The sequence below is a fragment of the Schistocerca piceifrons genome, chromosome X (genome assembly GCF_021461385.2).
Source record: "Schistocerca piceifrons isolate TAMUIC-IGC-003096 chromosome X, iqSchPice1.1, whole genome shotgun sequence".
Taxonomy (NCBI): Eukaryota; Metazoa; Arthropoda; class Insecta; order Orthoptera; family Acrididae; genus Schistocerca; species Schistocerca piceifrons.
Window position 1 is genome coordinate 707,268,245 of NC_060149.1, and position 27,080 is coordinate 707,295,324.

Consider the following 27,080-nt stretch of genomic DNA (forward strand, 5'->3'; position numbering starts at 1 on the left):
CGTGAGTCAGAAATGCGACAGCAGATAGCCTTCGAACCATCAAAATTTCGCTCCATTTAAACTGGATTGTGGGTGCGTACTGATTTCTCTCTTCGGCTGGTGTTATTTGAGAGTGTCGGAAGCAATGTCGCGTGCTTCGGCTTGTGGAGAAAGAAAGGCGGCGCGTCATTTATCGCTGTACATCGTCGATCGCTGTACGAAAGTTCGACTGCTGCTGCCCGCTGCCGTCCTCGCACAAGCTGCGCACAGTTAAAGCGGTCGCCCGCGCCGGTACCTTAACGTCAGGTCGAGTGCGCAACCTCGGCCCAGCGTTTGCTCGTGCCAGGCGCTCGGCGAGTTGTGCAGTCGGCGGTAGCGGTCGGCGCGTCCGAGGCTGCGATTGAGGTGCACGGGGAGGGCGGGGCGTGTGCGCGGATGCGTGCGTGCGACTGCGGGGGCGGCCTGGGCCTGGAGGTGCGGGTGGCGGGCGACGCGTGGCGCCTGGAGGCGGCGGGCGCGCAGTTCGCCATGCTGTCGTTCAGCGTGGAGCCGCACTGGTGCGGGGCGCTGTACTCGCTGTGCGCGCGCCACGAGCGGGCGCTGCCGCTGCCGCACCTTGCCGACGCCTTCGCCTGCTCCGCCGCCGGGCCGCCGGTCGACGTCGACTGGATTGCCGTCGCCGGCACTTTCGGCTTCGAGATTTGCTCGCTCTCCTCCACCTGGGCGCTCGCCTTCGAGGCAGGTGAGCAACATTTTCCTGTCTTGCGACCGTGCCAACCGTCCCCAGGAGACTCGAGTTGGACCGAGAAAGCGAGAACCTTCTCCTACACACACGCTTTCGCTGATAACGTCGCTGTAACAACGGATCTTACGTCGCTGCAACTGGAGGATCAAACGCTATAATATAAACACAGTATAAACAGTCGCTTCATTTTATTTCTCTGCGAAAGGTTTGGGATGCTTTACTCCATCATCGGGTGGCAATTCCAGCGTTTAGCTCAGTCAGTGACCCTAGAAAACCAAAGATCTTGCATCCGCGGATCCCAGGGAGGTGGGGGCGGGGCATAGGGGATTCCCGCCCAAAAAGCAAAAACACTGTAGCCGGCCGGTGTAGCCGTGCGGTTCTAGGCGCTTCAGTCTGGAACCGCGTGACCGCTACGGTCGCAGGTTCGAATCGTGCCTCGGGCATGGATGTGTGTGATGTCATTAGGTTAGTTAGTTTTAAGTAGTTCTAAGTTCTAGGGGACTGATGACCACCGATGTTAAGTCCCATAGTGCTCAGAGCCATTTGAACCATTTTGAAAAACACTGTACTGACCAGTTTTGTTAACAAATTATTATGGTTGCAGAATGAATTTTGACTCTTCAGCGGAGTGTGCACTATTTTGGAACTTCCTGTTAGATCAAATGGTTCAAATGGTTCTGAGCACTATGGGACTTAACTCAAAAATGGTTCAAATGGCTCTGAGCACTATGGGACTCAACTGCTGAGGTCATCTGTCCCCTAGACTTAGAACTACTTAAACCTAACTAACCTAAGGACATCATACACATCCATGCTCGAGGCAGGATTCGAACCTGCGACCGTAGCGGTCGCGCGGTTCTAGACTGAAGCGCTAGAACCGCTCTGCCATTCCGACCGGCCCTGTTAGATCAATAGTGTGTGCCGAACCGAGACTCCAACCTGGGACCTTTGGCTTTCGCGGGCAAGTGTTCCACCAGTTTATTTATTTATTTTTAATTTCTTATCTCTTTAGGTCCTGGCGCCTTCACGTTTGGTCGATTGGGTGGCTTTCTTCACTTAGTTCGTCAAAATGTATATTAACAGTCTAAATAAAGAGTGCCACCCACCAAACAAACGCAGAAGAAACGTAGCCACAGAACACTGTCGAATAGACCACTTGATAAGTTTTTCCAACTGAACTGTCCAAACACGACTCACGACTCACACTCACAGCTTTACTTCCGCATGTACCTCAACTCCTAACTTCCAAACTTGCTGTAGGAGGTGGGGTACTGGCGGAAATAAAGCTGTGAGTGTGGGTCGCGAGCCGTGCTTGAGTAGCTCAGTTGATAGAGCACTTGCGAGCGAAAGAGAAAGGTCCCAGGTTCGTGCCTCGGCCCGGAACACAGTTTAAATCAATCAGGAAGTTTCAATTATTACCATGATATTAAAACATGTTATATATTTTATTATTATTAAAATCCTAGACATCTGTGGAACATTAAATGAGGAAAAGAGACTGTGCCCCCCTTCCGCAGAACCGAACCCTGGATCCAACGCTTATGATGCTGAAATATCTACAGTCGTGTGCATGTTCGTTGTGTACTTTCCTGAAGAGCACTGCATTTGAACTCAACACACTCACTGTTTATAAACTTACAAAAAGGACTTGTAAACAGGGAATGTGTTAACCCCAAATGCTGTTCTTTCCGGGAGAGTACGCAACGAAAACGCACAGATATTTCAGCATAACTGGATTCCCAGGAGCGGTGTACCTGAGCTAAGCACTGGAACTGCCAACTGATGATGAAGGAAAGCCTCCTAAATGCGTAGGAAATAAAATCTTAAAAATTTGGTGTGTGGTTGTGTTTTTATTTATATACTAAACAGACAGTCACAGGAACTCCCTACCACACATATGTATGTGTAAAGAAACATTGTAACTAATCACAATTCTGTACAACGTCAGAAAACAGTAAACGAACCAGCATCTACCTGGGCATTGTGATCTTAGTGCGTTCCTCAGGTTTCTATTCTTACAGTGCTTAATTTGCTAACGTAAATTGTCTCACACTTCTAGTGTCAAAACTATAGAGTGTTAGAGGTCTCAAACTGAGTAGTTTGGTCTTTGAGGACATGTGATTTGTGGGAGATGGTTCGTGGCATAAGGCATATTTTTGTGGCTGACGTTTCGTCTCCTACCGCAGAAGGCTTCATCAGAGGTTTTGGAGATGTTGGCAATAGATTCTCAAATGTAAACTTATAAAAAAGTTGATCGATGTACGTCGTACTTATTCAACTCATCGAAAATGGCGAACTGCATCAGTTTCTGCTAACTGTGTTAGTACAGGGTGCACAGATCTCTCCACTCGGGAAATTGCCTTCGAGGCCGGTTGGCAACGTTTCCCTGTGTTGCGGCCGTACTAACAAACTCGAGGAGCCTTCAGTACAATCGGAGAATCGAGAGCACTCCCCAAACCTAAATTGATTTCTGGCTACGTTGCCATAACAATGGCTCTTACATCGCTGCAGCTAGAGAAAGAAACATGGCAACCAGATATAAATCCGTCTAATGTCGGAAAACAGTAAACGAACACGCTCCTCCCTGGGCATTATAATCTTCTAGTGTTTCTCAGGTTTTTGTTCTTAGACATGTTCAATTCCTAATGAAGTTTGTTACAAACCTCTAGCTTCATAATTATAAATCGGAAGAAGTTGTGTGGAAGGCGAACAGAAGACTACGCTTTATTGGCAGAACATTTAGAATATATGCCACATCTACTGAAGTGACAGTCTACACTGCGCTTGTCCGTCTTCTTCTGGAGTATTGCTGCGTGGTACGGGTTCCTCAGCAATTAGGATTGACGGAGGACATCGAAAAAGTTAAAAAAACGACAGCTGTTTTTTGTGATTGCAAACTAGGATAGAAAGTGTCACTGATATGATAAACAAGAAGAGCCAGGTTCGAGTCCTGGCCGTAGCACAAATCTTAATTCACTTCTTCAGCTTCCAACGTTATCATAGATAAGTTAGAAACTTAAATGTCTCAGGGAAATTTTAATTTAAGAACTATACGATCACATGTGCTACAGCACTTCTCCATTACGTCCAGTGCTGGGGTGCTATTCCAACGTCGGAGAACCCTGGTAATAGTGACAATATAAGGGGAGATGTGAATTGGAGTTTGTGTAGGGGAGGGTGTTTGACTTGGGTAGTTCGTGCAGCTCTGTTCACCATAATGTTCTGGTGGTGTAATTGTCAGCATATCTGCCTAGTAAGCAAGAAGACCTGGGTCCGAGTCCCGGCCGTAGCACAAATCTTAATTCACTTCTTCAGCTTCCAACGTTATCGTTATCGATGGTGTTTGTAGTAAACTGAATGAAACCAGTGGAAGGAGCCACCCGTGAGATCCTAAGCGCTATCAGAAGTCCTGTTAGCACAATACCTTTGCGTTGGGAGGTAAAAATACCGGAGTACAGTGGTCGAGCAGCTCCTCATAAGCCACACATTTCTGTAGGCAATGCTAAGCGACGCTTGAGGTGAGTTAAGGAGCGACGCCACTGGACAATGGATTGGTGGTAACAACTGATGTGGAGTGATGAATCACGGAATTGAGCTATACGCTGTGACAATCCTATGGAAGGATTTGGGTTTGGCGAATGCCTGGAGAACATTACCTGCCATCATGTGTAGTGCCGAAAGTGAAGTACACAGGAATTAGTGTCACGGTATGGATTGTTTTAGTGGCTAGGGTGTGGTCCCCTTGTTACTCTTAAGAGAATGACAAATGTGGAAGGATATGAACACACTTTAAAGCGCTGTCTACTGTGTACAGTAGAGGAACAGTTCGGAGACATTATTGTTTGCATCAGCATGACAGTGCATCTTATCATAAATGGTTCAAATGGCTCTGAGCACTATGGGACTTAACTTCTGAGGCCATCAGTCCCCTAGAACTTAGAACTACTTAAACCTAACTAACCTAAGGACATCACACACATCCATGCCCGAGGCAGGATTCGAACCTGCGACCGTAGCTCTTATCATAAAGTAGCACCTGTGAGCCAATGATTTGTGGATAATAACATTTCTGAAATGGTGGCATTCCCAGAATCCTGACCTGTATCCAGTGGGGCACTGGGCAAATTATATCGACTTCGCTCCAAACCCCAGCTTCCAACATCACTTCCTTCTCCGGTTTCAGTTCTTGAGGAAGAATTCACGATTTCTCCACAGACATTCATATGATTCATTGAGAGTGTCCCCAGCACAGCTCAAGCAGTCAAAAAGGCGAAGGGTGGACTCACTCTTTATTAATGTCCGCTATAGTGTCCGGATACTTTTTACCTGATTGTGTACACTGTAATTGTTCACCTGACCGAGAATTCCGAACTGCAGCAGTTTTTGCTAGCTAAGCATGTACGGTATACACTGTTTCCTCCATCTGGGCACTTCCTTCTATACATGTGAGCAACTTTTTCTTGTGTTACGGCCGTACCAACCACCGCGACGAGCCTCCAGTTCGATCGAGGAACCGAGGACCTTCCCCAACCTATACTCATTCCGTGACCACGTTACCATTACAACGAATGCTATGCTGCTGTAACTGGAGGAAGAAACATTTTAACAGCCACAGTTTCATTTGTCAGTAAACAGTAAATGAGCAACTATCCGCGTTGAATATTGTTATGAATGGCAGCTTGCTCTAAATGCTGGAACGTGTAAGTTAATTCACATGAAAAGGAAAAAGAATACTGTAATGTTCGGAAACAGTATTCGTATCCGCCTCCGTAGTCGACTCTTTGCTCCAATATCCTGGATTAAATTCCAAATATTTCCGCAGTGTCTCATAAAGTGAGGGCACGTGACACTGTTAACAGTGATTTGTCCATCGGATGTGGACGTTAAGATTGGCGACACTTTTCATGCTATTCGAGAGGAGTTGGCTACGTGCCTCGATTGGGTTTCACCCTCTAAATTCTTTCATCATCGCAGAACACATTTACAACGCTACACTACACACGCATCCATCGCACTAACCACACTTGATAAATACACATTACTACACAAATCTCACGAAACCACAAGGAAAGCGGCCACTGTGCGTGGAGGGAGCACAACACACTTTCCGACAGGCGGCTCGACCCAACCCGTGAGACATTCCAGACAACAGTACCATACGACATTTAAATTTAAATTTTTATTGTATTAGCGGTATGCTGCTTGACACAGTAACTTCTATTAAATATCTAAACGTAATATTCATCATTTGGATTTGTAGCTTCTTGTGTTGACCGTGTTTGCAATTAAAATTGTAGGATGTGAGGTCCACCAGTTATGCGGACCTCACATCCTACAAATCTAACCGTAACGTTGCAAAGCGACATGAAGTGGAACGAGCACCCTAGTACCGATGTGTAGGCGCACCAGCATCATGGACACCATTGCTGACTTCTCGAGTATGGAGCTAAAACACTACCACAGACAGAAAACTCCCACTTGCCTACTGTGTTATCATGCCTACTTTCAGTCCTTGAAATAACACTGTCAGACATCTTGTATCTCCACTATAAAGTGGGTGTTGAAATGGTTCAAATGGCTCTGATGGGACTTAACATCTGAGGTTATCAGTCCCCTAGAACTTAGAACAACTTAAACCTAACTAACCTAAGGACATCACACACATCCATGCCCGAGGCAGCATTCGAACCTGCGACCGTAGCGGTCGCGCGGTTCCAGACTGAAGCGCCTAGAACCGCTCGGCCGCCCTGGCCGGAAAAATGGGTGTTCTTGCCTTGGAACCCATTTCTGGCCATATGCCAATATGATCTTTTTTGCTCCTTATCATCTCACGGGTCATTACCTGCAGTTTTTCCTCATTTAGCAAAAAATGGTTCAAATGGCTCTAAGCACTATGGGACTTAATACCTGAAATCATCAGTCCCCTAGACTTAGAACTACTTAAACCTAACTAACCTAAGGACATCACACACATCCATGCCCAAGGCAGGATTCGAACCTGCGACCGTAGAAGCAGCGCAGTTCCGGACTAAAGCGCCTAGAACCGCTCGGCCACAGCGGCCGGCCCTCATTTAGCAAAATCACCCTGTATAAGTATTACCTTCATGTCATTCATGAAGTACACAGAGTCGTAATGTTTTGGCAGATCGCCAAATATCTAGCGTAAGTATGTTATACGTGGATTCCGGGTTAGTGGCCGGCCGAAGTGGCCGTGCGGTTAAAGGCGCTGCAGTCTGGAACCGCAAGACCGCTACGGTCGCAGGTTCGAATCCTGCCTCGGGCATGGATGTTTGTGATGTCCTTAGCTTAGTTAGATTTAACTAGTTCTACGTTCTAGGGGACTGATGACCTCAGCAGTTGAGTCCCATAGTGCTCAGAGCCATTTGAACCGGGTTAGTTACTTACACTGATCAGCCAGAAGATTATGACCACCAACTTAATATCGGTATAAACCCGTGCAGGCGATAGCAGCGTCACCTGTCGAGGAATGACTGCTAGTCAGAAACACGCAACGTGCATGTTGATGTGGTATTAGTGAGCGTGCTGTCCGCGTGTAGAATGGAGAAGGCACGCGACCTTTCCGAGTTTGACTGAAGGCAGATTGTGGTGGGCCGAAGGCTAGGAACGAGCATTTCGGAAACTGCACGACTTGTCGGGTGTTCGAGGAGAGCAGTGTTGAGTGTCTTCAATGCGGGGCGAAACAAAGATGAAACAGCGTCCAGACGTCGTGGAGTTGGGTGGGCACCCCTCATTACAGATGTCGAACTTCGTAGGGTGAGCAGACTTGTAAAACAGGACACGGGAACTGTGGCGGAACTAACATCAGACTTAAACGCTGGGCAGAGTACAAGTGTGTCTGAATACAAAGTGCAGCGAACAGTCCTAACGATGGGCATCCGCAGCCGATGACCCATGCATGTGCCAATGTTAACACCACGACTTCGGCAACTACGACTGAAATGGGCACGTGACGATCGTCAATGGACGTTGGTGCAGTGACACAGTGTTGCATGCTCTGATGGAATCACCATACCTTCAGCATTATGACGATGGGAGGGCGCGAATCCGTCGTCGTCGAGGGGAACAGCTCCTTGACACCTGTAATGCGGGACGGAGACAAGCTGGCGGCGGCTCTATTATGCTCTGGAGAACATTCACGTGGGCAACCATGGGTCCAGTGGAGCTCTTGCAAGGCACCATGACGGCCAAGGACTATCGTACACTGGTTGCAGACCACGAACACCCCTTCATGACGATTATATTTCCCGACGGTAGTGACATTTTTCAACAGGATAATATGCCATGTCACAAGGCAGGAGTGTGATGGAGTGGTCTGAGGAACACAGCGACGAGTTCCAGTTGATGTGCTGGTCTTCCAGTTCGCCAAATGTGAACCCGATCGAACACATCTGGGATGTGATTGAACGTGGCGTCAGAGCTCATCGCCCTCCTCCCTAGGATTTACGGGAATTAGCTGACTTGCGTGTGCAGATGTTGTGCCAACTCCCTCCAGCGACCTACCAAGACCTTACTGCTTCTAGGCCACGACGCGTTGCCGCTGTTATCCGTACCAAAGGTGGACATACCGGATATTAGGTAGCTAGTCATTATGTTCTGACTAATCAGTGGATGTCGACGCTAGAATGCAGGTACTGCTTGAAGATATTCTTGATGATCATAACAAGTATGAAATGATATTCAAATGGTTCAACTGGCTCTAAGCACTATGGGACTTAACATATGAGGTCATCAGTCCCCTAGATGTAGAGCTACTTAAACCTAACTAACCTAAGGACATCACACACATCTACGTCCGAGGCAGGATTCGAACCTGCGACCGTAGCAGCAGCGCGGTTCCGGTCTGAAGCGCCTAGAACCACTCAGCCACAGGGGCCGGCTATGAAATGATATAAAAATTCTAAGTAGCAGCTGTAATGGATAAAAAAATCATGTCATTCATTCTTAGTGTAACTGTTGTGGAACACCACATGTGGAATATTTGCATCCTATTGGAGATATTGAGATTTCATGAAACAGACAGGGAAATTTTACAAATCATTGTCAGATATACAGAGATTTACTTAAATCGTAGTTTTCCGTTAACGGGAACTGCAAACATTTTCGTAGTTAACGAGAAAGATTCTGTATCAGGCCGGTGTAAAATACTTTCTCATGTACGGAAGTTTCACGGACCATCACAATTCACATACTTTCTGAACTTGAATTAAACGTTTCAATCTTTCAACAAGCAAAGTAGGTTGTCTGGGCCATGGCTTACGTGATTAAATGCTGGTGTAATAGTATCATTGTATCAGGTTCCTGAGAGCTGTGTGACATAATAACGTGGTGACTAATTCAGGAAGAATACATTCTCATTTTTTTTAATTTTTTTATTTACACGTCAAGTTCCGTCGGACCAAATTGAGGAGCAAATCTCCAAGGTCATGGAACGTGTCAGTACATGAAATTACAACATAAAAGTAATAATAGATAAAAATAAAATGTTTATGAACCTTAAAAAAAAGGTCAGTCCATAAGTTTAAGTAAACGCTATCAGCAATACAATAAGAATCACCTTAATTTTTCAAGGAACTCCTCGACAGAATGGAAGGAGTGACCCATGAGGAAACTCTTCAGTTTCGATTTGAAAGCACGTGGATTACAGCTAAGATTTTTGAATTCGAGTGGCAGCTTATTGAAAATGGATGCAGCAGTACACTGCACACCTTCTTGCACAAGAGTTAAGGAAATCCGATCCAAATGGAGGTTTGATTTCTGCCGAGTATTAACCGAGTGAAAGCTGTTCATTCTTGGGAATAAACTAATATTGGTAACAAGAAACGACAATAAGGAATATACATATTGAGAGGCCAATGTCAAAATATCCAGACTCGTGAACAGAGGTCGACAAGAGGTTCGTGAACTCACACCACTTATTGCCCGAACCGCCCGTTTCTGAGTCAAAAATATCCTTCTAGAATGGGAACATACTTATTTATGACCATTTAGTCAGCATGAAGCCATAAAACACTTCAGTCACATCAGTAGTTGGAGGAAGACATATAGCGTTTCAGTAACGTACTGATACTGAACGTATTATGAAGCCGTTTTAACATAGAAATATTTAAACAAGTGTCAGAATGTTAGGAGCGCTTTACTAGATGTAATAAAATTATCAGTTCAAAAAAGTTGCTAAACAAATTCGGCAAGGGTCAGATATTGTTCTTTTTCTGGACTAAGTGCACGTTAGTGAGAATCCAATTCGTACTTAAGGACATAATATTTCAATGAAACTTTCCAACACGTTAAAGACTTTGAATTAGAGCGTTCCCTGGAGTTCAATATACATCACTATCTTCCTTTACCTTTCATTCTTATAATTTAATGTGCTGTCTGCAGCAAGAAAGTAAAAGAAAGACACCTGGGTCGGAACTGACAATAGAAGACAGTCGTGATGATCGCGTGGAATTGCTCAGGAAAAGTACACGAAAGCCAGTCACAAGTCAGTCTGGGATTTGATTTGATTACGCCCAGTTAACCTCTTAACGGCGCGACCTGTAATATGATTACCGAACGAGAGCTTGCCCTCACTACGAGACCTATAATATGACTGACCAACTACACTGTGCCCTCGCAATGAGACGAAGCAAAAATGTTAAGCTATTCAGCCTTGTTAACATAGTTACAAACTGTAACCCATCCCAGTCAATCAAAGTTTCTTCCTTCTTCCATTTCTTCATTTTCTGTTGATGTGTTTTGAGTGAAGCAATATATAAACACACCTTTACGTAAATGAGCAATTATATTCATATTTCAGTATATTTTTCGTGTGTGCTTAGACTGTCGACTGATTAAAATAAAATTGAATGTCAATAACACTGGATAAGAAATTGTGACACAACCATACATCATTTAATACCGTAAAATATAGTTACATGTATTCGCTTATGTTACTTTAAAATTTTTTAAGTTTTAAGGAAATATGTATATCTAACTTGACCAGAGCCGGTCCAATGTCCGGACCCAAAAGAAGGGTGGGAAATACGAACTCTATTTCGTGACACCTAGTCTGGTGTCATGTCTCGTTCGCTGACACGTTATTTCCGTGTACAGCTGAACTCGCTAAAGCCATCGCCACATGGTACGAGGCAGCTAACACTGACGTGGACGCGAACTGGAAATAGAACGTCACAGGAGACAGCGCTGTCGGCACACGGGACGAGCTGTTTAACGAGATTTTGCGGTCTCACCGCTGCCCAGCGACAACTGCCGGCTTTATTTGGCTCGCAAACCACACAGTTCGTTTCCGAAAATGGACTTACGCTAGCTCTGTTAAAACAAACATTTCCTCCCTTTGTCCATATGCTAGTCATGCTGTTCTGTTCGAAGTATACAATAATAAAAACTTCGGTATCCTTGATCATGTAATAAGCCAAGAAGGCAAGACACATGTCCAGGACATCTCTTTACAAAATTGAACAAACTCACTCCTGATAGAGAGCACATTTATAGTTACATAACATTAACTATTACAGAAATTACTTCTAGTAACTTAATAAGAAAATCCTTTAACTTTAAAAAAACATAAGATGAAAAAAAAGTGGATGCCACGGGACGCGAACCCACTACCCGCTGTTTCGTAACGTGGCGCACCTACTCGTACGCAACACTGAAGCTCTGCAATGAGCGTCCATACGTATGTTATGGTGTTGTGAACGCTTTAAGCGGTCATATGTTATGAATATGTATTAAATGAATCTTCAACGTCCCGTTGCCTGAAAATGGTGTACTTTCTTAACACGCGAGTTATAACACAAAAATTCTTTAACCACGGATATGAAGTTTCCCGTCATTTCATTATAACAAAGCGTACCAATACGTAGCGTACTTGAGAGATTCAATATGCTGCTGTTTAGAAACAGCATGTGTTCATAAGGTGTAACATAAAACTCATCAAATACGGGCTTCAGCTGAACACGACAAATACAATATGACATCTCGCAAGTTCTGGTTGTGAGGCAGAGAGCGTTCTTCCTTATTGGCTCTACTTTACGTAGCACGCTATCGAAATATCGCTGAACTTATTTTGCGTTTCACGTGACAAAATGGCTCCACAACGTGAAATAGCAGGAGGTGACGTCACAAAACTCGTAGAGCGTCACGCCAACTTTTGCTGACTCGCCCCATGTGACGATGGCTTAACTCTAACGATTCCGTATCACGTGAGGCCACACCGTGCGGCTACCGCCGCCGTTAAGTTGCGCCGCATTGCTAGTTGGTAGCCATCACAGCATGGGACTGTCAGTGTTTGACGAGATGCGCTACTCTCGCCGTCCTTGGCATTCGTAGAAGCGTGACTGTGCAATGCGCAGCGATGCGGCCCCCATGTACGAGCGAGTCCAGTGGTACTGCAGAGTCACGTCCTCTTCCTGTCACCTCTTGTACCTAATGCAAAACCGTAAAAAAAGTAACTGACCATAAGAGGTACGTATCCGTAGATTCCACTAATTAAAGCACCACATTTCTGCCTTTTCATTCCCCCGTAAAATCTGACTCAAAGTTCATATCTGTTGGAGTAACGTATCTTTGAAACATAGAACTGCTTGTTCACAGGAACTGTTGTTGCAGTCAGTGACTTCTAAAAAAGAATCTAAGGCCGCTACAGAACTGTTCTGTTTATTATCGTTCCTTGACCTTTTACGACTTAACACGAAAAATAGTCATTGCGGAACGTGAGCATTGTAAAAGCCTCCTTATGCCTTCCTCTAGAGGAACACCCACATACACACACAGAGAGAATAATTTCAATATTTTGTAATCGTATAACACAGACTGCATTCTATCACATGTTAATTTCACTGTTACTTTAATGACGAAAAAAATTACGAACTCGAAACCAGTAGTGTTCTCAGGCGGGCTGGTATTGGAATTCCAGCTACTGACAGCGGCGAGCAGTCATCTATGAAATATTACTTTACTTTCATTATCTAGTTTCCGAGCCATTTCAGGCTTATCTTAACATGAGCTGTGCAGAAGTTCACAAAATCACTGTTACTGCGTGACACTGCGCACTGGAGGTTGCTTCATGCAGTAGCGTAGCTGGTATCAGTGTTTTAATTCCACAAGCAGCTTCCATAGTCTACATCTACATCTACATACATACTCCGCAATCCACCATACGGTGCGTGGCGGAGGGTACCTCGTACCACAACTGGCATCTTCTCTCCCTGTTCCACTCCCAAACAGAACGAGGGAAAAATGACTGCCTATATGCCTCTGTACGAGCCCTAATCTCTCTTATCTTACCTTTGTGGTCTTTCCGCGAAATATAAGTTGGTGGCAGTAAAATTGTACTGCAGTCAGCCTCAAATGCTGGTTCTCTAAATTTCCTCAGTAGCGATTCACGAAAAGAACGCCTCCTTTCCTCCAGAGACTCCCATCCGAGTTCCTGAAGCATTTCGTAACACTCGCGTGATGATCAAACCTACCAGTAACAAATCTAGCAGCCTGCCTCTGAATTGCTTCTATGCCCTCCCTCAATCCGACCTGATAGGGATCCCAAACGCTCGAGCAGTACTCAAGAATAGGTCGTATTAGTGTTTTATAAGCGGTCTCCTTTACAGATTTTTACTCACATAGTTACCCACTATGCACTATCTTTGATAATTGCTTCTCTTACTGTTTAATGTAGTAACGAGAAACAGGCCAGTATCCAACATGGTATACAAATGACAACATATGCTGCCTGTGGGCGGTAGTATTTCATAAGTGACTGGTTGTAACTATTCGTGGTTAGAATTCATTTAATACACAGTCCTGATGTTCTCTGACGCCCAGAATGGATAAGCTTAACCCTCCCTTGGAAAGGTGGATCCTACACCACCAACACAAAGGTGGGGTGCAGTACACCCCAATGCCTACAACTATCCTGCCTCATTGATTTTCCGTGTAAGATCTCTACTACTTTGTTGTTTTACGTTTCGTTTCTTTTTCACACTTTATCATAGCTTTAGAACATTTTACAATGAACAAGTTATGTATCTTGATAACATATTACACTGAAGCGCCAAAGCAGCTGGTATAGGTATGCGTATTCAGATACAGAAATACGTAAATAGGCAGAATACAGGGCTGCGGTCGGCAACGCCTATATAAGACAACAAGTATCTGGCTGAGTTGTCAGATCGGTTGCTACTGCTGCAATGACAGGTTATCAAGATTTAAGTGAGTTTGAACGTGGTGCTATAGTCGGCGCACGAGCAATGGGACACATCATATCCGATGTAGCGATGAAGTGGGGATTTTCCTGTATGACCATTTCACGAGTGTACCGTGAATATCAGGAATTCGGTAAAACATCAGATCTCCGACATCGCTGCGGCCAGAAAAAGATCCTGCAAGAACGGGATCAACGACGACAGAAGAGAATCGTTCAGCGTGACAGAAGTGCAACCCTTCCGCAAGCTGCTGCAAATTTCAGTGCTGGGCCATCAACAAGTGTCAGCGTGCGAACCATTCAACGAAACATCATCGACATGGGCTTTTGGAGCCGAAGGCCCACTCGTGTACCCTTAATGATTGCACGACACAAAGCTTTACACCTTGCCTGGGCCCATCAGACCCACATTGGACTGTAGATCATTGGACTGTTGATGACTAGCAACATGTTGCTCAGTCGGAAGATTATCGTTTCAAATTGTATCGAGCGCATGAACGTGTACGGGTATGGAGACAACCTCATGAGTTCATGGACCCTGCATGTCAGCGTGTGGGGCGTGTGCATTTGGAGTGATATGGGACCCCTGATACATCTAGATACGACTCTGAGAGATGACAGGTACGTAAGAATCCTGTCTGATCACTTGCATCCATTTATGTCCATTGTGCATTCCAACGGACTTGGGCAATTCCAGCAGGACAATGCGACACCCTACAGGTCCAGAATTGCTACAGAGTGGCTCCAGGAGCACTCTTAAGAGTTTAAACACTTCTGCTGCCCACCAAACTCCCCAGACATGAACATTATTGAGCATATCTGGGATGCCTTGCGACGTGCAGATCAGAAGAGATCTCCAGCCCCTCGTAATCTTACGGATTTATGGACAGCCCTGCAGGATTCATGGTGTCAATTCCCTCCAGCACTACTTCAGACATTAGTCGAGTCCATGACAAGTTGTATTGCGGCACTTCAGCGTGCTCGCGGGGGCCCTACACGATATTAGGCGGGTGTACCAGTTTCTTTAGCTCTTCAATGTACAATAAACAACATATTTATCTTTATAACAAGTGACGATGAACACATTAGAGTGAACATAATAAATCCAACATACAATAAACGTCCATGTTCAATATCTGTGCCGGTGTTCGTCCTTCAAGACGGCCTTTTAGTCAGTTGGCAGGTGCTTCAGCTTCAGGCACACAGTCGGGACAAAGGAAGGTCACATGTTTGGCGAGACGAATGTACTGAGCGCAGGATTTGCATACGTAGTTTGTCTTTCTGCCCTCCTTGCGGCCGCACTAAGGGCTTCCTCGGGAGTCTTTGCATTCCTTGCGTTTCTTGTTGGTCCAGGAGCTTCTTTGATGATGCTCCAAGATCCCGTCCTTACCTTCTGCGGGCTTTTTCATCTACTCGGTGACGCTGTCCTTTCCGAGGTTCAAATGGCTCTGAGTACTATGGGACTCAACTTCTGAGGTCATTAGTCCCCTAGAACTTAGAACTAGTTAAACCTAACTAACCTAAGGATATCACACACATCCATGCCCGAGGCAGGATTCGAACCTGCGACCGTAGCGGTCTCGCGGTTCCAGACTGCAGCGCCTAGAGCCACACAGCCACTTCGGCCGGCCCTTTCCGAGGTAGAAGTTATAACATTTGTTACGGTCGTCGATGCCGTCGTCGGTGGTATCCTCATCTAAGACAGTATAGTGTTCAGTCTCTGCAATTTGACCATCAGACTCCTCGCCCCCCATCATCAACAGGTAGCGGTTAGTGCAGTTGGTGATCCTCCACATTCTCGGCTTCCTCCGCCTTTTCCTCCACGTTTTGCAGTAGCTCCTAGCGTTTTCCCACCCATATGACGACATCAAAAATATAATATAATGTGTATAATTGTAATATACTATGATCAAGTAACTGTAATATATTATAATGCAACAGACGGATACCAGAGACCCAGTTATAAAACTACAATTGTTATTTACATTGGAAAGTATAAGACTGTTGTATTATGATGCAGTATTAGGCGTGTACAAAACATCTGTCACTTATGTCTGGAGTAGGCAACAAGCTCGGAAAGGTGGGGTGCAGTAAACACCAACAGAGAGAACGAAGATGTTTATCCGTCAAGTTCTAACGCACGAATGAGGGAAATGCTTGGAGTGCACTTGGGTAAATGCCACTAACAGCAATGCCCGTCCCTCCATCTCGGTGTTGTACAGTCCGGCTTTCTACCGGTGGGTTTAAGGTTGGTAGTCAACCATTCAAGCATACAAATATTTTCATGATTTCACTGATTTTCGTGAACGCACAGAGAAAACGTAGTCTATATTATCGTCTTCGCCACAAGAATAGTTTGCGTATCCACCACAATATTAGGAAAATTTTTTTTAAAGCAGCCATGATTAAATTTCATCTCGATATAATTCCAAAATTTTCTCATGAATACTTAGCTGTCGAGTACCATAGTTGTCACGAAATATATGGCTACAAGTATTTTATTTTCCCAGATCAAGCGTTTGCCGAAGTTCTGACCATTTTTATAGAGTTTTGCTTTAAGTGAGACATAGTCAAGTGTTTGGCTTTTATCATCGTGCTGTTGCCCCTCAGATACTGCTCGTTTTGTTGGTTGGTCAGCCTTTTTGTTACATTGAATGTAACTATGTGCCTTTACCCATATAAGTATTTATTTATTTCATACCAAATCGCTTCGGGAAGTGGCTTATACAACCAAGTCAAAATTCCGAGACATGAGGCAAAATTAAAGTGTTAGGTACTGGACCATACCGGCACGTAGACCAACTTGCCAAAAACGTTCAACAGTTCGCACCCAGTGTACCATCCCTTCCGCTGTGTGATTACTATCGGTCGCCTGCAGTTAAGGCAAACGAAGAATTGTCGTCGTTGTGTAATGAGGACATTAAAATCAAGGGAACTTGGTACTGTGCTATCCAAGAGCCATATACCTCCTACTTCATTGCTTCTTAATTCTGGTATTAAGCGGATGGAGATGTTACAATTTATAGATTAAGAGCAGGCCACGTGGTTATCAACAAAACGTTGACACTGTACAATTCAAGAGGACATCCTGTATTTTTTATTACAGTGTATAAAAAATAAGACAAGGGGCGGAAACACTGCACGAACAACTCAAAATTGTTAATGACTTGTCACTCCAATTAGTTCTAAGTACATTAAACTATCAAACCTATAAATGTGTTTGTTCATTGTGCTTGTAAGACGGACCTTTAATAATACTTTAAGTTTTAATTTAACATCTGACTGGTTCTCGTAAGTGAGCTCAAATGGCTCTAAGGTCATCAGTCCCCTAAACTTAGAACTACTTAAACCTAACTAACCTAAGGACATCACACACATCCATGCCCGAGGCAGGATTCGAACCTGCGACATTAGCAGCAGCGCGGTTCCGGACTGAAGCGCCTAGAACTGCTAGGCCACAGCTGCCGGCATAAGGGTGCAATATTTCTTCCATTACATGTTGTCTTTTTGTTTTTAAAATATCTCTTTGCAGTCGCGTTAATACTCAAGTTATTCTTATTTTGACCAGATACGTTTCACTTTATCTAAAGCAACTTCAATTGTCTGTTTTTTGGCTTCTACATGAAACCATGCGTTCTTCTATTTCACAGTGGTTCAATTTTTACCACATGAACTGATCGCGCGACCAAAACAAAGTACACTAGGTGAATGAATATAAAGATTCCCAGCGGAATGAATAATTCAGTCGCGCGGGATTAGCCGAGCGTTCTGCCGGCACGGTAACTCAGCGTGTTCGGTCAGAGGGTTAGCTGTCCTCTGTAATAAAAAAAACTGAGTTAATGGATCAACGACGAACTGAAACGGGTGTATTGCGACGTCCGCCCCGAGCAGATAAAAAAAACGGTCAAAATGAGATTAAAAAAAAAGCGTTGTAAGGCGCTGCAGTCATGGACTGTGCGGCTGGTCCCGGCGGAGGTTCGAGTCCTCCCTCGGGCATGGGTGTGTGTGTGTTCGTCCTTAGGATAATTTAGGTTAAGTAGTGTGTAAGCTTAGGGACTGATGACCTTAGCAGTTAAGTTCCATAAGATTTCACACACATTTGAACATTTTTGAATAATTCAAATTTCAAAGAAGACGCGTGTTGACAAATGTGTATATTATCCATCCAGTAATGTAGGAAAACGCGAGGCAATACTGATCCCACAACATACTTTAGAAGTCAGACGGGAGAACGGCTCACTTACATTTATAAACTTAGTACAAATGCTTGACATTGTTGACTAGAATACATTCTTTAAAATTTAGAAGGTGTCAGGTATAAAATATGGGGAGCAAAAGGAAAGAAGATTAGTGCTTAACGTCCCCGACAATGAGGTTATTACTGTCGGGGTACAAGGATGGCGAAGGACGTCGACTGTGTCCTTTCGAGGGAACCATTCCGGCATTGCCTTAAGTGATTTAGGGATACCGCGGAAAACTTAAATCACGATGCCGTCGTCCTTCTGAATGCGAGTCTAGTGTGCTAACTACTGGCTACCTCGCTCGGTAGGGAGCGAAAGATTATCTAGAACATGTATGGAAAACAGACTGAAGTTATAACAGTCGAAGGCCATGAAAGGAAGTGAATCAGAGTTTGTAGCCTATCCCTCACGTTCTTCAGTTGAACACTGAGAAAACGGTAACAGAAACCAAGGAGAAATTTGGAAAGGGAAAAGAAATTTTAAAAAGTTAGGTTTGCTGATAACGTAATTCAGTCAAAGTCGGCTGTGGATTTGGAAGAGTAGTTGAGGGACTTGTAAGAGTAGTTAGTTGAATGGAATGAACCTCTTGAGAAGCGGTTATAAGACGAATGTCAAGAAAAGTAAAACGGGAGTAGGGGAGTGTAGTCGAATTAAATCTAGCGACGCCAAGGGAATCACATTCGGAAATGAGACACGCAAAGTAGTATATACGTGCTGTTATTTGTGCAGCAGAATAACTTACTATGACCGAAATAGAGTGTATAAAGCAATCTGAAAATCTATTTATGAAAATTGAAATTTGTTAACATTAAATACAGGGTGTTTCAAAAATGACCGGTATATTTGAAACGGCAATAAAAACTAAACGAGCAGCCATAGAAATACACCGTTTGTTGCAATATGCTTGGGACAACAGTACATTTTCAGGCGGACAAACTTTCGAAATTACAGTAGTTACAATTTTCAACAACAGATGGCGCTGCAAGTGATGTGAAAGATATAGAAGACAACGCAGTCTGTGGGTGCGTCATTCTGTACGTCGTCTTTCTGCTGCAAGCGTGTGCTGTTCACAACGTGCAAGTGTGCTGTAGACAACATGGTTTATTCCTTAGAACAGAGGATTTTTCTGGTGTTGGAATTCCACTGCCTAGAACACAGTGTTGTTGCAACAAGACGAAGTTTTCAACGGAGGTTTAATGTAACCAAAGGACCGAAAAGCGATACAATAAAGGATCTGTTTGAAAAATTTCAACGGACTGGGAACGTGACGGATGAACGTGCTGGAAAGGTAGGGCGACCGCGTACGGCAACCACAGAGGGCAACGCGCAGCTAGTGCAGAAGGTGATCCAACAGCGGCCTCGGGTTTCCGTTCGCCGTGTTGCAGCTGCGGTCCAAATGACGCCAACGTCCACGTATCGTCTCATGCGCCAGAGTTTACACCTCTATCCATACAAAATTCAAACGCGGCAACCCCTCAGCGCCGCTACCATTGCTGCACGAGAGACATTCGCTAACGATATAGTGCACAGGATTGATGACGGCGATATGCGTGTGGGCAGCATTTGGTTTACTGACGAAGCTTATTTTTACCTGGACGGCTTCGTCAATAAACAGAACTGGCGCATATGGGGAACCGAAAAGCCCCATGTTGCAGTCCCATCGTCCCTGCATCCTCAAAAAGTACTGGTCTGGGCCGCCATTTCTTCCAAAGGAATCATTGGCCCATTTTTCAGATCCGAAACGATTACTGCATCACGCTATCTGGACATTCTTCGTGAATTTGTGGCGGTACAAACTGCCTTAGACGACACTGCGAACACCTCGTGGTTTATGCAAGATGGTGCCCGCCCACATCGCACGGCCGACGTCTTTAATTTCCTGAATGAATATTTCGATGATCGTGTGATTGCTTTGGGCTATCCAAAACATACAGGAGGCGGCGTGGATTGGCCTCCCTATTCGCCAGACATGAAGCCCTGTGACTTCTTTCTGTGGGGACACTTGAAAGACCAGGTGTACCGCCAGAATCCAGAAACAATTGAACAGCTGAAGCAGTACATCTCATCTGCATGTGAAGCCATTCCGCCAGACACGTTGTCAAAGGTTTCGGGTAATTTCATTCAGAGACTACGCCATATTATTGCTACGCATGGTGGATATGTGGAAAATATCGTATTATAGAGTTTCCCAGACCGCAGCGCCATCTGTTGTTGAAAATTGTAACTACTGTAATTTCGAAAGTTTGTCTGCCTGAAAATGTACTGTTGTCCCAAGCATATTGCAACAAACGGTGTATTTCTATCGCTGCTCGTTTAGTTTTTATTGCCGTTTCAAATATACCGGTCATTTTTGAAACACCCTGTATATTCTAAAGTTAAACATGGACAATACACGGTTCAGCAATAAGATAATAGAAGCTTTTGAAATGCCGTGCTACTAAAGAATTCATTAAATGGGTGTATCCGATAATTAATAATGACTTCAAAAAATAGGTTACACATGTCGCCCCACACAACAGGAGCGGCGCATTGTCAGAAGAGGCTACGTGTCTGGGTATCCTGCAGACATTGTTCTGTTGTGGCACGGTTAACAGATGCATCACATTGTGGGCGACAGATGGCGTGGTGTCCGCAGCTCGTGGTCGTGCGGTAGCGTTCTCGCTTCCCGCGCCCGGGTTCCCGGGTTCGATTCCCGGCGGTGTCAGGGATTTTCTCTGCCTCGTGATGACTGGGTGTTGTGTGATCTCCTTAGGTTAGTTAGGTTTAAGTAGTTCTAAGTTCTAGGGGACTGATGACCATAGATGTTCAGTCCCATAGTGCTCAGAGCCATTAGATGGCGTGGCAACTGCGAACGTACTGTGAAGTTGAAGTACGTGAGACAATGCGATTCTTGTGGGAAAAACGTCTGAATTGCACACAGGTTCACTATGAAATTCTGGAAGAACACGGATCAAATACAATGTCGCGTCCGGCCGTAGTCAAATGGGACCAAGAATTTGGTCAAGGCTGCACAAACATGAGTGATGCTGATCGGGAAGGAAGACAATCGACATCAACCAGAGACGAAGATGTGTAGGCAATCGAGGAACAGATGCACAGCAATCACAGATTTTCCAGCGATGAGCACATTCACACAGCTTTTCCCGTATGGCTCTGTGACCAAGGAGCAAACATCTATCGCCGAGGAACTGAACGATTGGCAGAAAGTTCCGACATTTGTTTACAGAGACTTCGTGACTATCCTGAATAATGGCGTCATGAATCCGTGTCGCTTTCATGTGTAGTGGAGCATTCAGTAAAAGTTGCTTGGGCTGGCATAGTAATGTGGAATTCAGTAATTCACTTTTTGAAGTCCAGTCGTAAATCGAATTGGGGAGAAAAATTTATGGCACTATTTGACTATAAAAGTGATCGTTTGAAAGGCATTAAGGAATAGTTAATTTTGTCATACAGGAAAGTGTGAGGGGAGGGGGGGGCTGCAAACTGTAGAAGGGAACCAAATGTAGACTACAGTAAGTAAATTCAAAGGGATGTAGGCTGCAGCTGTTATTCAGAGCCGTTGCTTGCTCAGAATAGACTAGCACGGAGAGCTGCATGAAGGCAACAACAGTACTCTGTCTACAACGTTAGCACGGCAGCATACTGTGGGCGTGATTTGCGCTGTCTATATGGATGCTTCCACTGAACTCCATTATGATAAATTCTCTGTTGCTGAAGCTACTGAATCACTTATAAGTAGCATTTGCAAAGCAAACCAAAAGTACAGTACACCATGCCAATAGGAACTTCACGTGATAAAAACGAACTGTTAGTAACTTCTTTTCCAATTCTGTTCGCTTGTAGGAGGAGGGAAAAATGGCTATCTGCATTCCTTCATTCAGTCTCTAAGTTTTGTTGTTATGTTCTCGTGATCTATATGAAGACATTTGATAAAACCAATAGCACTGTTGAACGGTATCACTCTAAGACACGTTCCCTAAATATACCCAAGAGTGTTTTGAGAAAACAGAGTGGCCGTTCTCACATCTCTGTCGCACTTCCATATACTGGGTGATTCAGTTGCCTCAACCTATAAGTTTTATGCAACTCACAACGCCTTCAAATACTATAAGCAAAAGTTTCATATTCTCTAGCCCTCTGTGCGCAAAATATTAGTCCTACAGAAAAAAAATTAACAGGATCTTTTTGTAGGAAATTAAATATACTGGGGTACGTTTTCGCTAAAGGCCATAGTTTTTAAATTCTTCAAGAAAAACGTACAAAAGTGACCTTCAAATGAGGTTTCCTTCAATAACTTGGAAACTGTGGCCTCCAGCGGAAACGTATCCCAGTACAAAGTTTAACTACATGAAATTTCCTACAAATAGAGCCTGTTTATTTTTCTGTAGGACTAGTAGTTTTGAGTGTAACAAGAGAGAGAATACGAAAATTTCGCACGCGGTTTTTGAAGGCGTTGCGGGTTGCACAAAACACTTACATCGGGGCAGCTGACTAACTCTGTTTTGTATCTACTTGTCACAATCCTCCAGCCTCTCAACTCGATAGGAACCCGAAACACTGGAGCAGTACTCTAGCATAGGCCCCACTGTAGTCTTATACCCAGTGCCATTAAAAAATGCGACACAATTCTCCCACCGAGCCTTACCTTTACCAAACACCTTCCCTATCGAACTAACAGGGACTGAGCGAAGATGGTTTACATTTTACGTTTCTCGTTAAAGGATGGAGTGTTCATTGGTGTTCAGTTTACAACATCTCCGGTTTTCTTACTGTGTTCAGATGTCCTGCGCACAGAGATACCGGCCACAGTTTTTCTCTGTGGCTTAATGTATGGGAAATTTATGATTTTCGGAATTCAAATCCCATTACTAGCATCCTGACTTAGTTTCCTGTGGCCTCCCTAACCGATTCCTTTTTTTTTTTAAGAAAGACATTAATTCCCACCTCGTATTTTATATTTGTCGTCTTTTTCTTAAGATCTAAATTGTATTGCCCTTTTCTACATCTACATAGTTACTCCGCAAGCCACCGTACAGCGCGTAGCGGAGGGTGCTTTGCACCACTTCTAGTCATTTCCTTTCCTGTCCACTCGCAAATAGAGGGATGGAAAAACGATTGTCTGTATGCTTCCGTATGAGCATTAATTTCTCATAACTTATCTACGTGGTCCTTACGCGCAATATACGTTGACGCCAGTAGAAGCGTTTGGCAGTCAGCTTCAAATGCCGCTTATCTAAATTTTCTCACTAGTGTTACTCGAAAAGATCGTTGCCTTTCCTCCAGGGACTCTCATTTGAGCTCCCGAGGCATCTCCGTAACATTTACGTATTGTTTGAACCTTCTGGTAACAAATGTAACAGCCCACCTCTGAATTGCTTCGATGTCTTCCTTTAATACGACTTCGTACGGATCCCAAACACTCGAGCAGTGCTCAAGAATAGATCGCACCAGCGTCCTGATTGCGGTTTTCTTTGCAGATGAACCACACTTTCCCAAAATTTTCCCAATAAACCTAAGCTGTGCATTCGCCTTTCCTACGACAGTGTCCTCACATGCTTGTTCCATTTCATATTGCTTTGCAACGTTATGCCCAGAGATTTAAGAGGCATTACTGTTTCAAGCAGGACCCTGCTAATGCTGTATTCGAACATAATGTTTTTTTTTTTCCTCCACATTCGCATTAACTTACATTTTTCTACATTTAGAGCTAGCTTCCATTCATCACACCAACTAGAAATTTTGTCTAGGTCATCTTGTATCCGTCTACAGCCACTCAGCTTCGACACCTTCCTGTACACAAAAGCATCATCAGCAAACAACCGCAGATTGCTGCCCACCCTATCCGATAAATCATTTATGTATACAGAGAACAATAGCGGTTCTCTTAAACTTCCCTGGGGTTCTCTTCACGATACCCTTGTCTCTGATGAACACTCGTCTTCGAGGACAACATATTGGGTTCTATAACTTAAAAAGTCGTCGAACCACTCACAGATCTGTGAACCTGTTCCATATGTTCGCACCTTCGTTAACACTTGCGATGGGGCACCTCATCAAATGCTTTCCGGAAATCTAGACATATGGAATTACCAGTTGCCCCTCATCCATAGTTCGCAGCATAACATGTGAGAAAAGGGCAAGCTGAGTTTCGCACGAGCGATGCTTTCTAAAGCCCTGCTGAGTTTCGCACGAGCGATGCTTTCTAAAGCCCTGCTGATTCGTGGACATAAGCTTCTCGTTCTCAAGAAAATTTATTGTATTCGAAATGAGAATACATTCAAGGAGTCTGCAGCAAACTGAAATTAGCGATATTGGCCTATAATTTTGTGGGCCCGTTCTTTTATCCTTTTTTTCCAGTGGCTTGGGACTTTGTGCTGGGCGAGAGATTCACGATAAATACAAGCTAGGTAAGGGGCAAGTCACATAGACCACTCTTTGTAAAATCAGATAGGGATTCCATCTGGACCTGGTGACTTATTTGCTTTGAAATCTTTCAGTTGTTTCTCTACGTCAGGATGCTTATTACTATGTCGTCCATACGCAAGTCTGTCCGATGTTCGAATGACGGTATTGTACCGAGAGCGCAACAGCATCTGCTTCCTAAACATTTTCCGAATTTCGTTACTAAGTCATGGTGGGTCTTTCCATCCTTAATCCACTTACTAGGCACATAACTCTCCAGACCAATATTTATAATCTGCTTAAATTTGCCCTTAAATCTTCTACGTCCATCTACTGGAAGTAAGTGATGTCAGTTCACTGTCTAAGTGAAAGGATAACAGCTGATTATCCGCTCTTTCTAGCAGAAACGCTCTCCTAGCCTTCTTGACTCATTTATTAACTTCCGTAACTGTAGTTGTTATAATGATATCATGATCGCTAATCTCAGTTTCATCAGTGACAGTCGTAAAATGGTCCGTAACATTGTCTTAGGAACAGATTCGCAAATCGCTTAGTATAATGTTAGGTCGTTGTGGTTGATGCGGCCCTCCTACGAAAGCTGTCTTGATGAAGCTCTCGACGCTATCAATAAAATTATTCTGGGTACGTGACCGCACTGTCAGTAAGTTTCGGCCACTGTTGCAAATGGCCTTTCTCAGGGCGTGGTGCTAAATGCTGAGTGGGAAAATAGTTTTTATCATTCAACAGTCAACACAAGACCCCATGGAAGGCCATTTGCAACAGTGGCCGACGTGTAGAACTATACATATTGACAGTCTGGTCACATACACAAAAGAATACAGGGTGTTTCAAAAAGGACTTAAATACTTTGAAAATTCATGTAAATTTATTCATAGTACCTACAGAGGTGATTGTAGTGTCAATTTGTGGGGAAATATATAACGTTTCGTCTGGCGTAGTTTGCTACCGCCGAATCGCACCGTATGGAGCGCTAGCGGCAATTGTGTTAAAGATGGCTGCCTTCACTGGACCAGAGCGTCATAGCTGTGTGTTTTGGTTTGAAGAATAGAAGTCGGTGACACAGTTCAGCGTAATTTCCGTACCAAGTTCGCTAAAGATCCTCCTAGTAGGCCTACAATTTATTAGTGGCATAAATGTTTTGTAGAAACAGGGTGCTCGGTAAGACATGGGAAATCAACAGGTCGTCCGTCCAAGCACATCTGAGGACGTCGCTGAGTGAGTGAGACAACGTTTTGTCAACCGGCGTGCGTCTCGCCAACTGCAAATCCCACATACGACTGTTTCGCGTGTGTTGAAAAACAGTCTGCATTTGAAATCGTACAGACTGACGATCGTGTAAGCAATAAAAGACACTGATAGTATTACTCACAAGATCTTCTGTGCAGGTATGTTAAATCGACTACATGAGGATGAACATTTCTTGGACAAAATCATCTTTTCTGACTAGTCGACTTTTCACTTAAGTGACAAGGCTAACGCCCATAACTGTAGGATTTGGGGCAGCGAAAATCCACGTCGAACATTGCAACATGTTCGTGATACCCCTAAACTGAACGTGTTTTATGCATTGAGCAAGAACAAAGCGCACAGTCCCCCTTTTTTCCGTGAGAGACCCATCAATGGGATGTGTACCTGGATATGTTACAACAATTTTTGATACCACAGAGCGATGAGGATGACCAAGAACGAAATGTTTACTTAATGCAAGATGACGCACCACCCTACTACCCGGCTGACGTCCGGGTTTTTCTCAGTGACCGCTTTCCAGGTCAATGGATTGGCTGTGATGCATCAACTGCATGGCCCCCACGTTCCCCTGACCTGAAACCACTCGGTTTTTTATGTGAATTCATCAAGGATATTGTGTTTGTACCCCCTGTGCTGGCTTCTCTACCTGAACTTAGACCAAGAATTTACGCCGCCACTGAGCAAGTTACACCTTCAATGCTACACCGAGTTTGGGAAGGAATTGACTTCCGATGGGATGGGTACGAGATAACCAACGGAAGCTATATACAAAATCTTTAGTTTAAGGTAAAAAAAAACCTTGATGTGTTTCCCTACAAAATAACACTAAACCCAGCTCTATACTTTATTTCAATAAATTTATGTGAATTTTTAAAGTCCTTTTTGAAATATTCTGTATTATTGGCACTCACAGAGGCTGCGGAAGCCTACACTTAAGCCATCGTCACACGAGACGAGTTAGCTAACGTTGGTGTGGCGCTCTACGAGTTTTGTGTTTCCTGTTATTTCACGTAGAGGAGACGCTACGTCACGTCAAACACAAAATAAGTCCTGGGATATTTCAGCAACGTACCAATAAGAAGCAAGAACGCCCTCTATGTCACAAACAGAACTTGCAAGACGCCATATCGTATTTTTCGCGTTCAGCTGAAGCTCATATTTGGTGGAATTTATCTCATAACTTATACTATGTGCTGTGTCTAAGCAGCACATTGAATTTGTCGAGAAC

The 27,080-nt window shown here is 44.2% G+C and overlaps 1 protein-coding gene across 1 annotated transcript in view; it reads left to right on the forward strand.

Moving 5' to 3' along the window:
• The first annotated feature begins 554 nt into the window (after positions 1–554).
• LOC124721278 overlaps positions 555–27,080 on the forward strand; it is a 210,700-nt gene continuing 184,174 nt past the window's right edge. The window contains exon 1 of the mRNA XM_047246163.1: positions 555–721. The gene's annotated coding sequence lies outside the window, so the exon portion shown is untranslated. The remainder of the gene's footprint in view (positions 722–27,080) is intronic.